Source organism: Melopsittacus undulatus, chromosome 2 (genome assembly GCF_012275295.1).
Source record: "Melopsittacus undulatus isolate bMelUnd1 chromosome 2, bMelUnd1.mat.Z, whole genome shotgun sequence".
Lineage (NCBI taxonomy): Eukaryota > Metazoa > Chordata > Aves > Psittaciformes > Psittaculidae > Melopsittacus > Melopsittacus undulatus.
This window is the reverse complement of record NC_047528.1, coordinates 89,736,177-89,759,208: the sequence shown is the minus strand read 5'-3', so window position 1 is coordinate 89,759,208 and position 23,032 is coordinate 89,736,177.

Genomic DNA, 23,032 nt, shown 5'->3' with positions numbered 1-23,032 from the left:
TTCAGTATTTTTCCAGCTTTATGTGTTTATTCAAAGAGAATTCTATGTATCTTCATACCCTTTAGTATAAAAAACATAAGTAGTATTGAAACATCCTTAAACTTTAGCTTAGGCTTTTCAGCTGAACCTTTTTGTAGGGCTATTTCTTCTCATGCTCTCCCATAAGGAATCAGTGAGATTCAGTAATTTTCCAGTATGGATTCAGTTGCAGGAACTGGACCCTAAATTTCACCTGAAGCAAAACACAAAATTGTCACAGGTCAGAAATAAAATATACCGTGGCGTCACCTTCTGTAGTTCTCTACTATGTCCGTCTCTATGGCATGTCCTTGTCTTTAATCTACAGTAACTCTGTTGGTGGCCTTCAGAGATTAGAAGCATTTTAGGTTTGAAGCTGGCGATATAGTCGTAAGATTTCCTTGTTCATTTTCCTTACCAAGGGAAAGAAACAGCCCTGAAATTTGTCACTTGGCATCATGTCCACAAGGAGAGATGACTACATCTCTCAAGGGGAGACCCCCAAGATTTATTCTGTTCTGCAGTTGAACCTGAATATTTCTCTACTTTGGAAATTCACATCTTTTTTTTTCTTTGGAAGTCATTTGGAAGCTATGTAGTGCTGTAGTGATGATGTCTAGCTCCTCCTTCAAGACAAAGCTCATCTTTTGCGCTTAAGAATATTCTGGATCTTACTTTGGATTTGTCCAAATGTCTTGCACAATGGCTACGGGTAAGGAGAAAGGGAGATTTAAAATACATAAGCTGGTTCCCCTGTAACTTGATGTTGTCTATATGCAGCCACTTCTAAGGTACTACATCAATTCAGGTATTAAAAACAAAACTGGGGAGGACACGATAATAGGTAACAAATACGTTGTGCTGAAATACAGTGTACTCCTCTACCAGAGAAGTTTTAAACTCTTTAAGAGGACTCACATTGCTTTTTGCATTAGAAAACGATATCAGACCTGCAGTGGGGGGGATTCAGGGCAGCTCCATTAGAAAGAATGGCGCTCTACTTACTTACAGACTTGAAGATCTGGGCATCAGCCAGCAGCTCGTTGATTACCCCTGTTAACACCTTTTCTTCTCAGAGGGGGCCGAACCTGTCAGTGAGCAGTGCATTCCCATCCTCTTTCCACCAATTCCTCCCTTCCTCCGGACTGGTATCTGGGTTACCAAAGTGTTGGCCTCTCAGATCTCTAATGTGCTAAAAGCTTTTTTCTTTTTTTTTTTTTTTTTTTTTTAGATTGGGTTAATATTCCCCAAGGTTAACTCAGTTTGCTAACAAAGGTCAAAGGAATAGGAAAGCTGGATCAGTGGAAGCAGTGAGGTGGAGGTGGGGACGGGGACACTGCCTCCTCTTGGCAGCAGAAGCTGTTAGGTCTGTTCAGCTTGTATTTTCTAGTGAACGACTAAGCTCGTGGCCCTGTAAATCTCTTCCCAAATAGTTATATGCGTGTATTCTTGTGTATTCGTTATGCTTTTGCAGAGCAGAGTGCTCACTGTTCATTTTACTAGCGGATTGCAAGCAACCTTTACAGGAGAGGTCTGGCCAGGGTTTAGTTTTCCAGGGTGGCTGCGTGCACTGGGAGCAGCAGGTGAGTTCTCTGGAAGAGAGACTTTCTCTTGTTGAGGACCCCAGAGTTCGCTGCCCAGAATGCCAGGTGTCTGAGAGCTTCAACATGGCCCAGCCTAACACTGCTCATCTCCACACTGCAAACACCTTTCTCTCACTTAAAATTAACAGTTAAACGTTCAGTGAAACACTTCTTCCTCCATATTTTTGTGCACAGGGGGCAGAGGAAGGATGTTTGGATGTTTTGTTTTTTACAAGGAGTAAAAGCAAATGTTTCTAGAGATTCGTGCTAAGCATCTGCATTTCAGCATGTAAAATAAAATGATCTTTTTTAAGTATCTGGTATCACCTACCATTGTACATCCTACTACATGGTACCTTTCTTGGTACATGGCTTCCTATGACACCTGCTTTATTTTTTAAAGTAGCTTTGCCTAGCCATTAATCATAACTCACTTTGTTTCTGCAGCACTTTGTCATAGCAGTTCTTTTCCTACTTTGTTAATACTGAACATGTCCTTTGCTCCATTGTCTTTCCTACTTCTGAAGTTTTTCCTGTGTTTCTAGTGTCTATTTAAAACCCCAGGGGAGTCATTGATCGCTCCAAAAATAAGGTCACTCCAAATACAACCTGCAGAGTTCGGACTGAAAGCATGCCAGGATGACCTTGCCCTTGCCACTTCAACTACAGCCCAAGACTTCCTTTTACTACACCAATAGGACTAGAATTAGAGGTGTCTCAAGGGAAATTCAGTGCTAAAGCCCACAACCGGAAAAAAAAAAACCACCAAACAACCCACAAACATTCAAATGAGGAATTGGCTCACCCAGCTCAACACCTCCTTCATTTGCACAACTCAGCTTTAAGCACCAGGTACCACCTTATGCCCTACAGTGGTGGAGTCCTCTATATGCATTTTTTTTGTCACCTGTACTATGAGAGAGAGCTCTGTGGTTGACACTTTACAACATATGCTACAGTTACTCACTCACCCATAAACCAGTATCAAACCTGGGAGCTTAATTAGTCATTTAATAACTAAGCTTAAACTAAATGTATGTTGACTTTGGAAGTGCATTTGCATCAGCTGATATTACCAAGAATACACACACAGAAATTTACCTGCTGCAGGTATTTTGAAAAACAGGCAGATATCTTGGAAAATTGTTTGTTTGGGTTTATTTTCTAACTGTTAAGTGCCTGTGAAAGAGGAGCTAGTCCTTTGTTACAGTATTAACTAAATATGCTTGAAAAACTACAACTCCTTAAACCAATTACCCTGTTATGGGAACTAGGAGAGGGCCCCCACGTCTGCATGTTAGAAAGATACGTGTATCCCCGTGAACATTCACACTTCTTTCCCAGCCTGTCAGAAATTTTTTCAGGAGTTTTAGGCCCTACACAGATGGAAAAACAGAAAATTGCCATGGATCTTCTTGGTTCTCCCTTCCTCCCCCCCTCCATCCCAGTTTAGCTTTCCTGTGTAAAGACAAAGTCACAGAGTTATGAAATTCTTTGCTTTCTCCCTGAGGGAATAAACTGTCAGAAATAATAAGTGGCCTTAACTTTCCTTTAGGTGCATGTTGTTTCAATGGGTTTCTTGTTTGTTACTGTAAAACAAGAGACTATAAATTCAAATACTGCTCTTTGTTGCATTTTCCTGGGTGTACCATGTAAATACAGCTGCACTTTCCTACATCAGAATGGAACTGGACCTACAATTTTTACCTGCTACCCACATTCAAATAATGCTGCTGTTGTGGCACAGAAATTTAACGACAACTTACACAACTTTATTGTATGGCTTTTCCTGATACCTGTGACTCTTTTTTTTTTTTTTAACTGATCTTGTATTTTAGCTTTGTTTTTGCACTTGTAACACAAAGCAGCCATAAATCCAAACTACTCAGCCAGTTAGACCAGGTTTATAGTTACTCTTGTGCCAGCAAACAGGCCTGAAACAACTACAATGCACCAGTGACTATGGGATCTCATGCAGACTGATCCTACTCTTCTTATAAAAAGGAATTACATAAATATTAAATTTTAAAATATTTTATTTAATATGAATTTTCAAAAGGAAAATTACTTAATTCTTATGCAATTGGATTTAAATAATTAGTGAAAAACCCGTGTTTCAGTAGCAGTTAGAATCATAGATATGTGGTTTCCCTGATACATGCAGAAAAATACCAGTTGAGAAAATAAAAACAAATTGTAATAAATCTTAAATTAAGAGTTAGTTCTTTTTTTCAATTAGAAACCAAACCTGATGTTTTGGATCTGAATGTGAATCAATTAACATTGATTTAGTGGAGCCAGATCTTCCCAAATGATCCTTTTGAACAGCTGAATTTTTTGAATACCTGCATGAGATAACCAGAGATAAATCCTATCTGAAAAGAATTGCCTTTTGTTTGAATAGTAGAGAGGTAGGGTTTTTTCACTTTCAATCCTTGTTCAGCTCCAGATTTGCTGTATAACTTTGGGGAACTTTTTTCCATCTGCATCCATTTCCTGCTCTGTTAAAGGGAATTACTGGTATGCATTATCAGGAAGAGTATAGCTATTTTCACATTTAACCAAATATTTGTAAAAGTGCTTGGAGACTTGTTGATTAACCTGTTATAAAAGGGTAACAATAAAGTGTCCTTTTTATATTTACCTGGAGCTAAGCAAGCTTCTATGGTCTGTTCCTGCATCAGGCATAAGTACTTGATTTTTATCAACAATTGGACATTGTTTTAATTCCATGATAACCTGTGCAGATGAAGGCAGAAAGCTGTAAATCACTGATGGGTTGCAAACAAAATACTGATCCAGTTCACTGGATCAGGCTAGCTATAAGCAAGTGAATATGCAGTTCAGTTTCACCTGTTTGTATTCTTCAGCGAGCCAGCAATTAACTTGGGGGAAAAAAAGTATTTCATTTCAATTATGAGGAAGTGCTGTTTGCATATGCAGATGGTATATTTCAGTTTCTGTTATTGCACTTCTGAACAAATACTTCTAATGAGTACTTTTGCAGTTCTGTACCATTCAGGAAGCTGTGCTATCCATAAAAGCAGCTAGATGTGTTGTCCATAACATTTCACAAGGCAACGTTGTGGTTGTGAGTAAGACAAGATTTTACAGTTTGATTCCAATATGTTCGGTTATTTTTCTTGACCCTTTTTTTTTTCTTTATTGTAACTGGAGTGGATCAGTGAAGCCCTATTTGCAATATGGGTGCATTTTGGAGTGTAGAAAACAATGATGATTTCTGAAATAATTTCTGAATCACAGTTACAACTACTCTACATCTTAGTATAAAAAGTATTAACCTGTAGTAGAACATCACACTTTTAGCACTTTTACTGCTTGCTACAATTTATTAATCAATTTAATCAGTGACTAAAGTATGTTTGCATTTTTTAATCTTACTTCGTCTTTTTAATTCAGGTCTGACTCTTCATTGGTTTATTCTGGTTCTGCAGCTACAGAAATCCTTCAGAATTAATTCCTTTAAGAACTGTTTGTTTGCCTGCTGCCTATGTAAAGAAGTCTTATTTTTGAAGGCACAAATAAAACAAAGCCAAAATGTTTCTTATCTTTAGAGAAGGTAGCATGAGAAAACAGATCCTTTCTGGTGAGTAATGAGAACTATGGCATCACTATTTTTCTCTAAGAGGTGAAAGACTGATGCTTTAATTCTAGCTTTACTTGCCAATTTAGCATTAAGGAAGTAAATTCTTGAATTTACTTAGTTTAACTGCTCGTTTACCAAACTTTTTCTTATTAGTTCTGTAACTCCTTTAGGATCAAATCCCAACCACATTGAAACACGTCAAAGGTTCCATGAAGTTAAAAGAAGATAGCTGGAAGTATTTTTTTCTCTGTCATTGATTTCACATAGGTCATCAAACTCCTCTACAACCACCCAGTGAGTAATTTTCAAAAGGAAATTTGAACTCATCCTGAGAAAGGAGTACAAGCTAGCCAATACAAGTTTCTGCTGGTGATGGACCTCTTAAATACTTCTGTGGTAGGAACAGCAATAGTCCTCATGAAACAAATACCAGCTAGGACTGGCATCTTCATTGCTGTTTTGTTTAAAGCCATTCAAAGTATAGGTACAATGAAAAACACTTAGATTGCATGTACACTGTAGAAAATGTCCCAGGGAAATTAATATTTCCATCAATATCCAAAGCTGACAAAAATCTATGTTTTAGCTCTTAACACTGTACCATTATTACTAATTGACCAGTGGGGTCAGACTGTGGTGGGTTGACCATGGCTGGATGCCAGGTGCCCACCAAGCTGCTCTGTCACTCCACGTCTCAGCAGGACAGTTGAGTAAAAAATAAGATGGAAAAAAACTCATGGATAAAGATAAAGGCAGTTTAATAAAGCAAAAGCAAAGGTCACATGCAGAAGCAAAGGAAAGCAAATGATTTCTGTCTAGTTCCTATCAACAGACAATGTCTAACTACTTTCCAGGAGGCAGGGCTTCAGTACATGTAGCGGTTGCTCCTGACGAAAAATGTCATAAGTAATGAATGCTCCCCCTTCCTCCCACTTTCTCTTAGCCTTTATTGCTGAGCAGACATCATATGGTATGGAATATCCCTTTGGTCAATTTGGTCAGCTTCCCTGGCTACATCCCAAGATCTTGCCCACCTCCAGCCTATGGGGGGGAAGAGATGTTAGAATGGCAGTGTTGATGCTGTGGGAGCACTGCTCAGCAGTAGCCAAAAAACCATTATCAACACCATTGTAGCTACCAATACAAATGAGTTTGCCTTTTCCTATGAGAGAGAAGATTCCTATGTGAGGAATCCACACCACCTTCCCCAGCCTCTTCCCCGTGTGCATTGCGGGGACCTTATCTCCTCCCACAGTGTGTAGGAGTTTAGTTTGGGCAGGACCAGGGTGGTTAGTAGGTATTCTGCTGTTAACCAGACAAGTTGCTTCTACTAAGTTTATATCCCTGTGTTTCCATGCTCCATTGCCCAATACTCTCAACATAGTCCATTATATCTTTTAGTCTTTCCCGAGGTTTGTGGCTGACAGGGGCTGTGATACATACACTCAATGCCGTGAACAGACTTATAGAATTTGTTTGCAAAATGCTTATTATCTTGAGTCTGTCTGCACAGGTTGTGAAGAATAAAAAGCAGAATAGAGAGCATAGATAGAAGGCAGGTAACAGAAGTGGATCAACTGATAGTTAACTTTATGAACATGTTGTGGCTATACTAAGGGTTTTCTTTCCACCTCTAGTATCATGAGAGATGTACGAATACTAGAACTGAAATAATAACATATAAAAAGTCACAGTAGCTAGACCACATTATTTTGGAAACCTATAAAAGATTCAGGAACTGGTAAATATTTAAAGTATTTGGAAATCTAACTTCCCTGCCTGTTTTATGTTTTTGTTTTTAAAGTACAATGTAAGTATCTTTACAATAATTTACTAATCAAAATTCAGGTTATTTTGCAGTTGTTTGCATGCACCTATAGCTATTTGAAAGTTTAGTTGCTTCCCATCAATCAGTATTTTCATGTACTATTTTTGTATTGAAGATTTTAAAAGTAAGCAGTTGTTTTGCTTTATTTGAACTCTTTATGTAGTTTTACTAAACAAGACTACAGATCGCATGTTCTTATTATTCACATAAGAAATAGGCATGAAAAATTAGGTTACTTGGTCCATTTCCCATTAAAAAAAAAGTCTGTCTGGAACAATCTTCCATCTTCCCAGAGTTTTTCTACTATTTTGCTTATGTGTCTGTTATGCTAGACTAGATTTCCCTCTTTCTATTATTCAAGCTTTTTCAAAGTGTTTTCTATATCCATAGGCCTCTTTTCACATGATTCTGTTCAATTAGTCCTACTGCAAAGCATCCCCTCTCTAGTAGCATTAATGTATTGCTCCAGCCTTCATAAAGCTTGTATTGCTACTGACTGCATAGCTGTCTATGCAAAGGTACAGGTACTGAAGTACCCAGGAACACATGGAATATTGCAAGAACATTTGCTTGAGGTGTAGAAAGATTGTCTGTGAGATAACATGCTCCTGTATCTGGATTGGATTAATATTGCCACTTTTTTTTCTTTTGCTGTTACATTGCTATGTAATCCCACAGATAACAAGAATCTGAAGCAACTGGAGTGTAATTGTTCTGGGGGAGTTGTACTTCCATTTCTTGTTTTATTTTTAAAGTCTATTTCAAAACCATCCTCCCTTATTCAGATTTGGAGGGGGACACATTGTAAATATCTAATGATGAGGGGGAGTGTGTAATTTTCATTTATTTTGCTGCTTTATTAATGATTCTGTTTTTGTTTAATTTCTGTTTGTGCTTATGTCCATGTGGCAAATGTTACCAACTATACAATAAGTGAAAACATTATCTTGTTTTATCTTCTATCCTGTTGGATCTTCAAGACAAAACAATCCCCTGCCCTGTTTCTAGTGAACTTGGTTCTACTAAACTACTCCAGCCTGATAAAGAGGATTTTCATATCTTGGAACACAGCAGGAATGCTGCAAGGTGCCTATTGTATGAAAACAAGGAGTTAACCTCTTCTTAAACTGGCTGTGCTGAAGTGGGAGAGAGAGCGTTCTGCTTTCAGATTGCTACTCAGGAATGAGCAAGGTCTTCAGAATTAATGCAAGAGCTTGGTGCTTTTGTGTCCTGCTGCTTCCTGACCTCTCCAGGCTTATTCCTGGGGATAGTGGCTTATCAAAAGACTGCCAATGCAGAAGCTGTGAGGGTCAATTGATAAACATGTGAAGGTTCAGATCTTGGAAATAAATTCAAAAGGTGGTGGGTTGGGTAGCCCAATAATCTCTCAAAGAGCGGCTGGAACAGCTAAGGTAAATGGAAACACTTGGGTGGGTTAGATAACATATAGAGAGTTTTAACATATTTTCCCTATGGCTTATAAGTACAAAATAACCCTGTTAAAATTATTCTGTTCTTGTTCATATATCTTGATACCAGCCAGATTTGTTAGAAAAGCCTGGTCAATACATGATCTTTCAACACTGGACTGAATTTAAAACAAGAATGGTGGGAATCCATGCAGAAAACATGCTTAACCTGGTATCTTTGCAGGGATTAGAGCTGGAACTCTGAGAGGATGTTACCTCGTGAGTGTTGGGAACTGTCAGATAACCTTAAGGCAAAGAATCCACAAAAGAGACAGACCTTTAACAGCCCATTACATGCATCAGAAGGGCATGTAATTACATGCACCATTACATGCACCAGAAGCTAGCCATTCAGGAGAGTGCCCTGTACTTTAGCAAGACAACACTTGTTTGAGCCCAATCTGAGAAGACTAGGAATTTTTGCCTTAGGTATGCTAAAGATGACCAATTAGCCCAGATGCCCTTTAGTCATTTCATTCAGCACATTGACTGACTTTCAGACATTCAGAGTTAGTCGCTTATAAAAAGACTTCAAGGAGGCCACAAGGTATCCTGCATCCTGTGCACTCAGATTAGCTCAATCAACCATGTGTATTTTAAATGGAACAAGTCCACTAATTATAAAAAAAAATAAATTAAAAATTAAAAAAAAAGAAGCAGGAAACAGTATAAAGACATACCTCCTGTCCCATGAGAGAGAGACAATCCTGTTCTAATGGTCTTATAGGCAATAGGGCTCTTTGCCTAGACTGTTAGCTAGATGGGACACCCATGCTATCTGTCAAGCTTCAAACGAGGCAAAACCAACAGGTTTTGGCTGTGGTGAGATTCTAAGATTTGCATGTGAACAGGGAAGGCTAGTGCCACTGTTTCTGCATGGAGGCACTTCACCATCATACTCAAATAGCTCCCAGAAAGACCAGCAATAATTCTTTAACAGTTTCTTCAGATGCTCCCTTCCGAAGGAATAAAGCAGGCTAGCAAAAATTATTTCAGTTGGCTGAGATTAGACTGCTTGTCTCGTGAAAGATTTGCAATGCCAAGTCCCTGGAGGACATAAACACACAAATTAGCCTTTACAGCCAGGAAGGACCTGTGGTGCAAGCCCAGTAAGTTAGGATTTTGTATCTGTCCATCTGCATCAGCAGACTGTCCTGATAAACCCAGCCATAGGCTGTCCAGAGGTAAGTGGAACATGTAACCCCTGCCCAGCAGGCTGAGGATGGAGGGCTTAGTCTGCTTCTCTTGAGGCAGAGGAGGCTCTGTATGGACTATGCTGCTGTGAAATGTAGTATAAGCTAAAATAGGGATAGGTTAACAGTGCAAGTACTTATTAAGAGTATAGTGTCTCTTGCTCTTGGACATCGTATGCAAGCACACGGTGATCCAGGAAGATCTGTTAATCCAAAGAGGAAAGCAACCTTACAAAGCTCTGCAAAGGTCAGACCTATACCTCCAAAACAGGATCTCCCTCCCTGAAGCAACAGTACTGTTTTCAGCTAGGAAATTTTTGTATCCTGTTGTCCTGAGCAGCATCTAGTGTCCCAGTGCAGAAGGTGAGCAGTTCTGTGAAACACCACTGAAACTGAGTGTCCATTTTTATAGATGCTATTGTGCTCCTAGATGTATACACAAAGCTAAAACCACAAAGTGAAAGGCAGGTAGCCTGTCATCCTTCTTGTAACATGTGGTCCATGCAGGCTTATGTCATCTGTGAGCATAAAGCTCTCATAAAGCTCTGCCAAATGACTCATGTCTTACTCAGACCTTCAGAGCTTGGGGCTGTTCATCTATTCTGGCAGTCTCTTTGAACTGCTCCATTAGGACCTGCTCAGGACAGGACAAATTACTTTGTTCTGGGCTGCTGGATAAAAAAAAAAACATAAATTTCAGGGAAGAGCCCTGCTGACTCTATGACACTGCCTGCATCAAGTCCTCTGTTTGGCTTTGTCCCAGACCATCTGAACTGAAAGCATACAAGGATGAAGTTAGAGAGAGGGCTTCTGCAGGATGGTTTGAAAGATGGAATATAAAGAGTTCACCACAGAAAATCTTCCACGTTCTCCAGAGACTGACTGATGGACAGATATCCTCCTGGGGAGACAATCTGCCTCTACAGCCTCAAGGGGGCCGACAGTTGGAACAGGCTTTTCACACTAGGACTGCACCGACCTCAGGAAAAGAACGGGATATAGAAACAACCCTCATCTGACAAACTTTTAATGGAGTATTGCATAAAACTCTCTGCCACAAGACTACTTGAAAGACTTGTTTCAGTAATGCTGTGTGGGAAACAAACAGAAAGATATTTTGTGTCACACAATAGGTTTTTTTCTGCGGATTTTTTTGTTTAAAGTGGGTTAGCAAGTCTAAAGCTAGCATGTGTTTTTTTGTGCTTCAGAAACTGGTGCATGTCTTACCTATTCTGCTAAACAAAAGTCAAGGTTGCAGGACTTGCTTTTATGTTGGTTTTTCTCAGGCACTTTTGTCCGAGGTGTGAGATGCTAGGACATGTATCACTGGTGCCAGCACAGATTTTTGATCTTTAGTATTTTTAGTGTCATGCATCCCTTAGGAGCAACTAAAAGGACTCAGATCTTATGCAACATTTCACACACTATAGTAGACAAAATCCTGTTCATGCCCCACCATGGACTGCCCCTGTCATTCAATAATACATGTATAAATATTTAACCCTAAATATACTGCACTGTAAGTAATGTTCACTTATTTCTAGCTGAACTTAAAAGAGACATTCTTGGGCCTTCCTGTAGTAGTCTGTGGCAGAGTATCAGATCACACTGTTGGCTGTTTTCTCTTTGAAGACTGAGGAAGAAGAGGAAAAGACTTGACCTATTTGTAGGCCTCCAGGTTTGATCAGTAGGTATCAGTGGGGCCACAGGCCGTCCTTTGACCAACACTTCTGGTAACTTGAACATTAAGCCTTATGGGCAGCAGTTCTCTCAAGCCACTGAGAAACACTGGAATAACGTGCTATATGTAGCTTGGGTTGAGACTTTCCCTGGATAACAAAGTGTCAAAAAGTGGACTACAAAGGTTTCTTATTAAAAAAAAAAAGGCAGGAATTTCTGTATGTTTGGGGCCTTCAGGGACATGTAAGCAAGTGAACTGAAAAGGGGGTAACATAAATTGAGAAGTTATGGCCTTGGAAATAGTACTAGATACTGTAATAATCTGTGGGTGCAAACTACAGCTCTTTATTCACCCGAGGATCTGACTTGGTTTGTTGTTGGAGACTGCCTTCCTGCCCTCCTCTTCCCTTCTTTATTTGCCCATCCTGGTTGGTCTCTTCAAAAAAAGAGGCTTTCTGTTTCGCTTTCTGTTTGGTAGCTGCTGCTTTCTTTCATCCCTTTTTCTTAATAAAATCTGCCATAAGAAATGAGGCTTTGCTGACCCAAACACCTGTCTCACTTTCATGTGTGCCTGGCAGTGTGATCCACATCCACCTGTTGTTTTTCCAGCAAAACCAATATAGATGGTTTCCTCTTCTTTTGCTCCAGCTCTTTCTCTTCCTGCCATGTTTTTCTGATCTTAAATTTGAAGAACCATCACATTGTTCCCTTCGGGTCCTTATAAAAATATACTTCAGTAATAAAACCCCACCTATTAACACAAGAAAAAGTGGAAACCTTCTCTCCGAGTGTGTTGTCAGTAAGAAGGAGGGTTTCAGAACCCTTTCATTTGCATTTTGTTGCGAACTTCAGCCAACTGTAGTTTTATCACTATATTAAAAGATTCTAATATTCAATCTTAGAGATTATTCACATGATCAGCTATATAACTACAATGAGCAATCAGCTTTTTACTTTGTTGAAATGACAAAAATTCATATATTGAAAATAAATAGCAATAGCCAGGTCCTTCCAAATCCAGTTTGTTTTTTCATTTAAAAAGGAAGACAAGGTATCTTCACCCTTATCAAAAGGGGCTGACCTTACATAGCTCAGTGTGGACAAGCACGCATCGCTTATAACCGACTGTTTCCTCTTGAAGTTAATCCAGTGGAACATGTTTCTTAAAAGCACAAGTTTAAGATTGCAAAGGCACATTTTTGCCCTTGATTGCAACACAGGTGAAGTACAGTTAATACCTACCTGCAACGTGGCCCCAGCTATCAGTTTTAAGAACTGAAGTTTCTAAGAACAAACAGAGGCTCTGAGCCAAGGGCCCCTTGCTGGGGAGGCTGCCCCCAGGCACCCTCCACTTGGGCAGCCCTTGCTGCAGTGAGAGCTGCTTTGGTGGTGGTAGGTGGGGAATGCAGAGGGCAATAAAGTGAACCCCAAGAGACCTCTGCTTTCTAACCTCAGGCATTTTTTCACAGTATAGATAAGGTCCTAGACATTCCTCTAAAAGGTCTCCAGGGAGGACTTCTGGGCATGGTGGGTTTGTACAGTCACTGCATTGCTTCAGGTTATGTTAAGCTTGTATAGGTGGTGTACCGAAAACAGATGGCCTTGTGTTTCATATCGTGAACATAGCCAAAAAATCCATGGGTGCTCAAACCAAAATCGTTGTTGAAGACACAACAATGTGCCTTCAGAACAATGTGTCTTCACACACCAAGCTTGATTTAAAGTGGAATTGGACATGGAAGGGGTTTCATTAATGATCCAGAGGGAAGATGGCTTAATTAAAGCCATAACAAAAAAAATCAGGCTATTTACAAGATTTAAGTATTCTTCAGAAAAGTGTTTTCATTTAACTGCTACAAGGAAGAACATAATTTGCAAAATTAAGAACTTCAGTTTAATTTATCTTTCCCTATCCACCCTTAGTTTTCTGGCCAAAATCCTTAAAATTGATTCAGCTCTCAGGAACAGGACTTTCAGAATGTCAAATCTTCCCCTTTAATCCAAACCCCAACCAGGTAACTGGGAAATATATATAGTTTTTAATAGTATTTAGATAATTCCTAAATACAGAAATAAGCACCACTTTTTTTTTTCTCTATATCTTTTTTCTTCCTCAAATTTATGTCTTGGATGCTTGACTTACCAGTACCAACATTTACATAAACACACAGACAGATCCATATTTCTGAAGAAAAAAGCTGTGTGGGTTTAGTGAAAAAAATTAATGCTACTCTAGTTGTTCAATACTACCATGGGAAAGAGCTTTCCCGCATAAAGGAGAAAAGATATTTATAATTGTACTGCATACTTTCTACTGTATGCCTTGTTAAAGCTGATATTGTGCTAAAGAAAATTGAAAGGATGAACGTATGTGGGTTTGCCTCCACATGACTCCTGACATTAAACAGAAAATAATGATCAAAACAACAGTGAGAGGTGTGACTTTTCTTAGTCATTATTCATTTTTACTGTCATTGTTGTATACAATATTTGTGGTTATTTTAAAATTGAACTGTACACATAAAGAACAGTGCATATAACCATTCCTACTGTTGTAGATCCTTTGTTTGGCCATAAGTTCTTAAATTATCAAGCAATAGTTTTTCTAAGATTAGCAAATTTACATTTCAAATTCATGTGCATGCTATTGCATGAGTAAACTGAATGAATCACAAGTGTCAGAATAATAACAACTGTAGGCAATATTGGAAGGAGAGTTTGCTTTAGATTAAGGGTATGTGAGAGAACAGTGAAAGGAGATTTTTGGAGGCGGAGATCTAACTTGGACTTCCTGCTACTCCCAAAACCTATGATTAGTAACATGATCAGAAACTTACTAGGATTATAAGACCAGACTAGAAACTTTGATATACATGAGTAACTGTGCTGAGTAATCCTGCTGAATTCCCTGGTATTTTTTGTGCCAGGCATTGCTCTCCTGCTTATGTGAAAACAGGACAAGCTCCTCCCTTCCAAAGGTACTAAAAGTATAAATATCCACTGAGTCTCAGTGGAGATGGAGATGAGCTGTGGCTCACAAGTTCTTAGTAGCTGCCCACTGTTTCGTTTTCCAGGAACGTAGCCAAATCTGTTAATCACCTTAGTAACACCAAGAATAAATGGTATAGCCACGTGCTATTCTTTTTGGTTTAAAAGGCAGAATGGGGAAAATGTCATTTGTTAGTTTAGTATATACCTGGAAATACAGACCTCTGTGCCTTTTCCCAAGAACCTTTGCCATAAAAGTAAGTGAGGTTCCCGAGACTGGAAAAAGGCAAATATCACACCCATCCTCAAGGTCAAGAAAGAGGATCTGGGGAGCTAGAGGCTGGTCAGCCCCAGCTCAGTACATGGAGGTTCACACAGCAAATCCTCTTACAAGCCATTTCCAAACACAGGAGGGACAAGAAGTTGATTTGGAACAGCCAACATGGATTTACCAAGGGCAAATCATGCCCTTCCAGCCTGAACACCTATGATGATACAACTGGCTCTATGGATGAAAGGAGAGAAGTGGGAATCATATTCCTTGACTGCAGCAAGGGCTTTGGCGCTGTATTCTTCAATATCTTTATTGCCCAACTAGTGAGTTATGGAAATTCAGTGCAGCCTGGAGGACTTGGGGGGTGTTGGTTGATGAGAAAATGAACATGAGCCAGCGGTGTGCACTCACAGCCCAGAAAGCCAACTGTATTCTGTGCTGCATCAAAAGAAGTGTGATCAGCAGGTCAAAGGAGGTGATCCTGCCCATCTACTCTGCTCTTGTGAGACCTCACTTGGACTACTGTGTGCAGTTCTGGTGTCCTCAACATAAGAAGGACATGGAACTGTTGGAACAAGTCCAGAGGAGGGCCACGAGGATGATCAGGGGACTGGAGCACCTCCCATATGAAGACAGGCTGAGAAAGTTGGAGCTGTTCAGCCTGGAGAAGAGAAGACTGCGTGGAGACCTCATAGCAGCCTTCCAGTAACTGAAGGGGGCCTATAGGGATGCTGGGGAGGGACTATTAATTAGGGACTGTAGTGACAGAACAAGCGGTAACGGGTTGAAACTTAAACAGGGGAAGTTCAGATTGGATATAAGGAAGAAATTCTTTACTGTTAGGATGGTAAGGTGTTGGAATGGGTTGCCCAGGGAGGTAGTGAATGCTCCATCCCTGGCAGTATTCAAGGCCAGGTTGGACAAAGCTTTGAGTGATATGGTTTAGTGTGAGGTGTCCCTGCTGGTGGCAGAGGGGTTGGAACTTGATCTTAAGGTCCTTTCCAACCCTAACTATTCTATGATTCTATGACTGTGTAAGTGGAAGATAAGGTGTGTGGAATATTGGCCGAACTGCTGGGCTCAGAGGGTTGTTTGTAATCCATCAATGGTACAAAGTTCTACTGGCGACCAGTTACCAGCAGTGTGCCTCAGGGATCAAACCAGTGGTGTTTTATGCCTTTATTAATGATGAAGGCAACTGGAGAGAGGGCAATGTAAGTTTCCACTGCAGGAGCAGTCAATAATTCTGAAGGTCGTGGCTACTATTCAGAGGGACTTTGGCAAGGGTGTAGCTGGAAAAACCAAGGAAGCAATCCTTCACCTCTTCTCAGCACTAGTGAAGCCAATCTTGAATGCTGTGGCTCCCAGTACAAGAAAGTTATGGACTTACAGCAGGAAGTTCAGCACAGGGTCACCAAATTGGTCAGGGGCTGGAGCACAGTCTGAGGCAGAAGGTCCTGGGACTGTTCAGCCTGAAAAAGAGATATCTCAAGGGGAATTTATCAGTGACTGGACCTAGCTAATGGGAGGTAGCAGAGAGGATGGAGCCAGGCTCTTCTCACAAGTACATGGTGACAGGACAAGTGGCAATGGGCACATGTTAAAACATGGGATATTCTGATTAGATACTAGAAAAAAATATCACCACCAGGCTGGTTAGACTGGGGCCCAGAGGGGTTGTGGGATCCTCATCCTTGGAGATACTGAAACCTCAGTTGTGCAAGCCCTGCGCAACCTGCACTAACTGTCCCTCCTATAGGCAGCAGGTGGTACTCAATTACCTCCTTTCCAGCCTCATTTATTCTGTGATCCTAGTGATTCTTCCTATATTCTGGGATGTCCAAATATTGTTTCACTTTTGTTCGTTAATGTAGCCAAGTGAGTATAGATTTTAAACATTTCTAAGGCAAGAGAAAAGAGTACTGAAGGCTTGGACAGGACTTATTTCCATAGCTTGTTGCAAGGACATATCTGTGGAGTGTAATAAGAGGAAGAAAGCCTAACCTGAGTTTCAGGAAGAATATCAGGTCTATTTATTTCTCCATGACTCTTTTATTTGTTTATTTTCTTAAGGATCAAAGGAGATCTTGTTTTAGCATATGTTCTCTCCAGAGCTCCTTTTTCTGTTCAGTTTTCTGTCCAAATTAATTTAATGAAGAAGGCAATATGCCTAGCAGCCTGGTTTTGGCATGAAGTTATAAACAAGAACCTAATTATAGTAGAATTATTTTCCATATTGACTTATACACACAATGCAATAATTTTGTTTGAAGTTTGATGTTATACCATGTACTTTCACAGTCATAAGGAAGGGAATATGTTTTTCACATCTGCTTAGTTGCCTGAGGAATTACCGTAACGTGATAAAGGTTCTTAACAGTTAAACATAAAGCTGAGCTGAAAGTGCCCTTTAGTGCCTCTTAATATGAGTGAGTCAAAACATTGAATGTTAACATTTCCATTGGGCTGGTTTGCTACTAGAGTGATTTTATATTTTAACCTTATAATTAGTAGTTGCACAACTCTGTTCAGCTTTGCCATGTAGCCAGTCAACTGTGCCTGTCATGTGCTGGGCTTTGGGACTCTCCAGGAGTTTAAGGTACACAGAACCAATTTAACATACAGCAAGCATTTTAAATGAAGGGCTTGCAGAAATGGTTACTAGGAGGAAGTAGTGTATTCAAATGGACTTTACAAGTATAAATGGAAAACATGGGACTGTATATTTGGAGTCATCCCTACGAATGGGTGCGTGTGCCGAGGTACTCCTTCGTAGGGGTTTAAGGTGTAGCCTTAGCTTTCTCCTTACAACTTGTCTTCATTTTAATAGGAAACCAGAAAGGAACGTAGGTACAAACAAAGTCTTATGGACTCTGCAGGAGTCTAATGGAAAGAAGTAGTGGGCATGAGGGTAAACATGTCCCTAAAGAAGGTCACTGATATGAATATGGGCACCCTTCATACCTGTGAAGTAATCACCATACCAGCATAGGGAAGATTCACATTCAAGTTACGGCCACAAGTCAGACAGGAGGTAGACTGAAATCTTTCTTCCTGTCCATGTGGCAGCTAGTGTTTCCCAACCTGCTGCCCATCTCACTGACTGGTGGTACCTGCTTTCTGGATCTGACTACCTGGCCCAGGGAGCACATGCTGGGGATGCATGAGCCTGGCAGCAGACAGCCCCTTGGCACTTCTGCAGTTCAGTGTGACTGAAGGCTCCAGGTGACACAGCTAAGAGGTACAGAGAGATAGATGGCAGCTGATGGGGGCCTGGAGTGGCTTCAGTGTCATTAAAAGTCTGGATTTGAGTACTTTGGCTCTATAAGACTTGACCTCACTTTTTTTTGTCTTCTTTCTTTCAGCTAATTAAATGAGAGCAGACAGCCTTGTTTTGTGAGGATAAATACAATAAATACAGCATCCAGACCAAGATGGTAAATGTAGATTATCTTTTATAAAAATAAGGAACGGCTAGGTTTTCTAGCAAAAAAAAGGGAGAGTGAAGAAATTTGGCCTCACTTGGGCTAACAATGTGTATGTCACACACACGTGTAACTCCTCTGTGCTGGGGTGTTTGCATTGCATCAGCATGTTTGTAATCTACCAACAAGCACTAACTGCTCAACAAAATGTAAGCCATCAGCTGTCATCTAGAAATATGGTACAAACAGTGTTCTCTCTCAAGCAGACAGGATATTCATCAAGCATTGCTTCCCCCCATATTTTAATCTAAGTCAATGTATGTAAGAATGGGTAAAAATGTGTAGAGATAACCTGCTATAATTTGTCACATGCGTTTACACTGTTGGCGTTGTTCTTTTTGGGTCTACTCCATTTTTCTGCCTTTCCTTCTGTGTTGCTCACTTTCCAGGTCACAGCTAGGAGAACAAATAGCATAGTTAATAATCTCTGAAGCGTAAGAATCAGTAAAACATGCTATCTTAAACTGCAGGTTAGCTATAAAAATAGATGCAAAAATTAATTATAAATATATAATAATATAGAAATATCGCGGGCAGGGAGGCGGAGGGGCAGCTCTGCCCAGCTGGTGTGAAGCCATATCCATGCACTTTGGAGACATAACTATGTTGGGGCACATGTTTTCCTTCTTTCTGTGACTCTGGAGAGCTCCTATAGCCCCTTAGCTAATGATCGATGGAATTAAAAATAGGTGATAAATCCTGCTTCCTGCTTCAACCTGCACAGCCTCTTTCCTCCCCTTTCTTCCCCTTCCTAGTAACACTAATCAGACAAAAAGAGTTCACTGGGGATTTACATTTCTCCACCTTTTCCCTTGCCTTCACACTGCATCCCTTTGCATCTGCATTGGAGATTGCTCCAGAGCTGAACAAAAGGAAGGGTCTTCAGTGGGAAGAATGGGGGTGGTATGTGTATAAATAAAAACACATCAACTGTTTTTCTGTTTTTCCTGGCTTGGTGCTACCTTAGTCTGCCTGACATTCTTAGGGAATTAGCATTAGATTTTAGGAAAGAAAATCCCACCTTTCAACTCAGCAAGTCTCAGATCTTCTGCATGACAAGTCAGTCTCATTTCCCCCTTCTGTGTCTGTGGAACAGGATTTGTGGAAAGAAATCAGACAGATACAGATAGACAGAATATCAGGGATAGGACATGATTGCAGATACACATGCCTACATTTAAGTTACTGGAGTGTAGATGACTTCATGTGAGCTAAACTTCTACATTAGGATAAGATGAATTGCCTCCACAATGCTGTTCATTGTATAGCAGAATCTTAGTCAATAATGTGAACTTAAGACACCTGCATTTGGGGCTAATTCCCTTCTTTTGGCTTTCTGTCCTAATCTGAGTAAAGCTTTCAAAATCCATTTAAAATGACACAGTTTTCATATTTTCTTCTTTTTAAAGGGTAATATCCTGCTTTAGGGTAGCAGGCAGAGATACAGCATTGACTTATTTTGACAATTTCATTTGATATTTGCATTACTGTTAACTATTTCTTTGATTACATTTCTGTAGGTAAGTCAGTAAAATATATTAATCTCAATAAATCTACTGCAGCAGAGTGGGAGTAAAAACAGCAGTTTTTAGCGGTCTATTGCCAAAATGGTGGAGAATTCTGTAGAAAAGACTTCTAGGTCTACAGGGGGTCAAAAGCTGAGCATTATTCAGCAATGCCATTCTTTTGTGAAAAATATTAACACACTCTAGAAGTATAAATGAGAGCATTGCCTGGAAATGGGAAAAGGAATCCTTCCTCCCTGCTTTATAGCTGATAAGGCTGAAAGTTTGCATTTGACATGGCAGGGGGGTTGGAACTAGATGATCTTAAGGTCCTTTCCAATCCTAACTATTCCATGATTCTATGACATCTCATGAACTAATCAAGCACATTTAAAGAAAGCTCAGAGGAAAGTTGTAGGAAAGATCAGTAGCAAAACCTCCCTCCTGGGACTTCCAAAGAAATACCATAGTATTGGCTTAAAGCAGATGAAGTTGAGGACGTGTGTAAAATCTCACATGTCTAGAAGCTGGAAAGTGTAGGAGTTTCAACATCACTTCAGGACTTTGCATGCAGACCAGGTTCATTTTTATTTCTTTGATATGTATACCCTGAAGGCACTCTGAAGACCAAACAGTATTCAATCAATAATTGTTGGTCTGAAAGGACAAAATCTGCATAAATGTTTACAAACCCCAAATGATGTCACCATGCAGGTGAATGGCAGCAGAACAATTATGAGGGCTGCTCACTTCTGAGCTACGCAGTTGTTCCTTAGCAACTGCAGAGACGCTGGACAGCCTTTGAAGCCAGTGCAAATGGCACCATTTGACAAATAACTGAGAAATTATCTCAATACAATATTTCACAGAGGAGATACTGTTAAGTAATTGTCTATTTGTAATTTAAAGATACTACTTTCTGCCTGTGGGTAAATTATTAAGTAAAAATTCCTCAAATTAACAATTATGTTATTTCATTTTGTATTTGTGCTAGTATTAATCACATACCTTTTATATGCTAAGGTATTTGAATTACAGGGAGATAATTTAGTGGCTGCTATTATGTAAGAAAAGGCACACTGAGATGAAGTTTGACATTAAGATAAACTGATCAAGCAACTGCTAAAAACTCAAACACCGGTTGCTTCCCTGGCTTGGCACTGGATCTAAAAGCATAGGCACAGAGGCAAAACAGAGAAAGAAGAAATGTACAGGCTTCATCTAAGAGGCCCAGCTATTTATTAAATCATCTAATCATGACATACCAGCCCAGCTACTGGTGCAAGGAATACCATGGACTAAGCCACAGCGATGCTCAGGGGTCCCAACAGATGACAGAAAGCTGCTCTTTGCCTTTTGCGTGTGTCTGACTTCAACAGAGAGCAGATCACCACAGCTTCTGCAGCACTGCTTCCTGCTCTGCAGAGAGGAATAAACCCCAAGAAACCCAAGTGATGCAAAATGCAATTGCTCATCACCCACTAACTGATACCCAGACCAACCCGAGTAGCAATCAGTCTCTTCAGGGTAACTTCCCTCTAGTTTATGCACTGGGCATGACATGCTGTGGTATAGAATATCCCTTTGGCTACTCGGTCAGGGGTCCTGTCTATGCTCCCTCCCAGCTTCCTGTGCCCTTGCTCACCGGCAGAGCATGAGAGACTGAAAAGTCTTTGACCAGGGTAAGTGCTACACAGATATAACTGAAGCATCGGTGTATTATCAACATCCATCGTTTTCACACCAAGTCTAAAACACAGCACTGTAGCAGCTACTAGGAAGAGAATTAACTCTATCCCAGCCAAACCAGGACACATATCATAGAATCATAGAATCATAGAATAGTTAGGGTTGGAAAGGACCTCAAGATCATCTAGTTCCAACCCCCCTGCCACCAGCAGGGACACCTCACACTAAACCATATCACTCAAGGCTTCATCCAACCTGGTCTTGAACACCGCCAGGGATGGAGCATTCACTACCTCCCTGGGCAACCCATTCCAACACCTTACCATCCTAACAGTAAAGAATTTCTTCCTTATATCCAATCTAAACTTCCCCTGTTTAAGTTTCAACCCGTTACCCCTTGTCCTATCACTACAGTCCCTAATGAAGAGTCCCTCCCCAGCATCCCTGTAGGCCCCCTTCAGATACTGGAAGGCTGCTAGGAGGTCTCCACGCAGCCTTCTCTTCTCCAGGCTGAACAGCTCCAACTTTCTCAGCCTGTCTTCATACAGGAGGTGCTCCAGTCCCCTGATCATCCTCGTGGCCCTCCTCTGGACTTGTTCTAACAGTTCCATGTCCTTCTTATGTCGAGGACACCAGAACTGCACACAGTAGTCCAAGCGAGGTCTCACGAGAGCAGAGTAGAGGGGCAGGATCACCTCCTTCGACCTGCTGGTCATGCTCCTCTTGATGCAGCCCAGAATACGGTTGGCTTTCTGGGCTGTGAGTGCACACTGCTGGCTCATGTTCATTTTCTCATTGACCAACATCCCCAAGTCCTTCTCTGCAGGACTACCATGCATTTCCTTTTTGCTCAACCTTTAGCTGTGCCTAGGATTGCTCCGACCCAGGTGTAGGACCTTGTCATGGTTAAACTTCATGAGGTTGGCATCAGCCCACCTCACAAGCGTGTCAAGGTCCCTCTGAATGGCATTCCTTCCCTCTAGCGTATCAACGGAACCACAGAGTGTCATCAGCAAACTTGCTGAGGGTGCACTCAATTCCATTGTCCATGTCAGCGACAAAGATATTAAACAAGACCGGTCCAAACACTGATCCCTGAGGGACACCACTCGTTACTGGTCTCCAGCTGGACATTGAACCGTTGACCACAACTCTTTGAGTGCAACCATCCAGCCAGTTCTTTATCCACCGAGTGGTCCACCTATCAAACTGATGACACTGTAATTTAGAGACAAGGATGTCATGTGGGACAGTGTCAAATGCTTTGCACAAGTCCAGGTAGATGACGTCAACTGCTCCACCCCTGTCCATTAGTTCTGTAGCCCCGTCATAGAAGGCCACTAAATTGGTCAGGCAGAATTTCCCCCTAGTAAAGCCATGTTGGCTGTCACCAAGCACCTTGTTGTTTTTCATGTGCCCTAGCATTCCTTCCAGGGGAATCTGCTCCCAGATTTTGCCAGGCACAGAGGGCAGACTGACTGATCTGTAATTCCCTGGGTCATCCATTTTCCCCTTCTTGAAAATGAGGGTTATATTTCCCTCTTTCCAGTCATCTGGAACATCACCTGTCTGCCATGATTTTTCAAATATGATGGCCAGTGGCTTTGCAACTTCATTCGCCAGCTCCTTCAGGACCCGTGGATGGATTTAATCAGGGCCCATGGACTTGTGTACATTCAGGTTCTTAAGATGGTCTCGAACCAGATCCTCTCC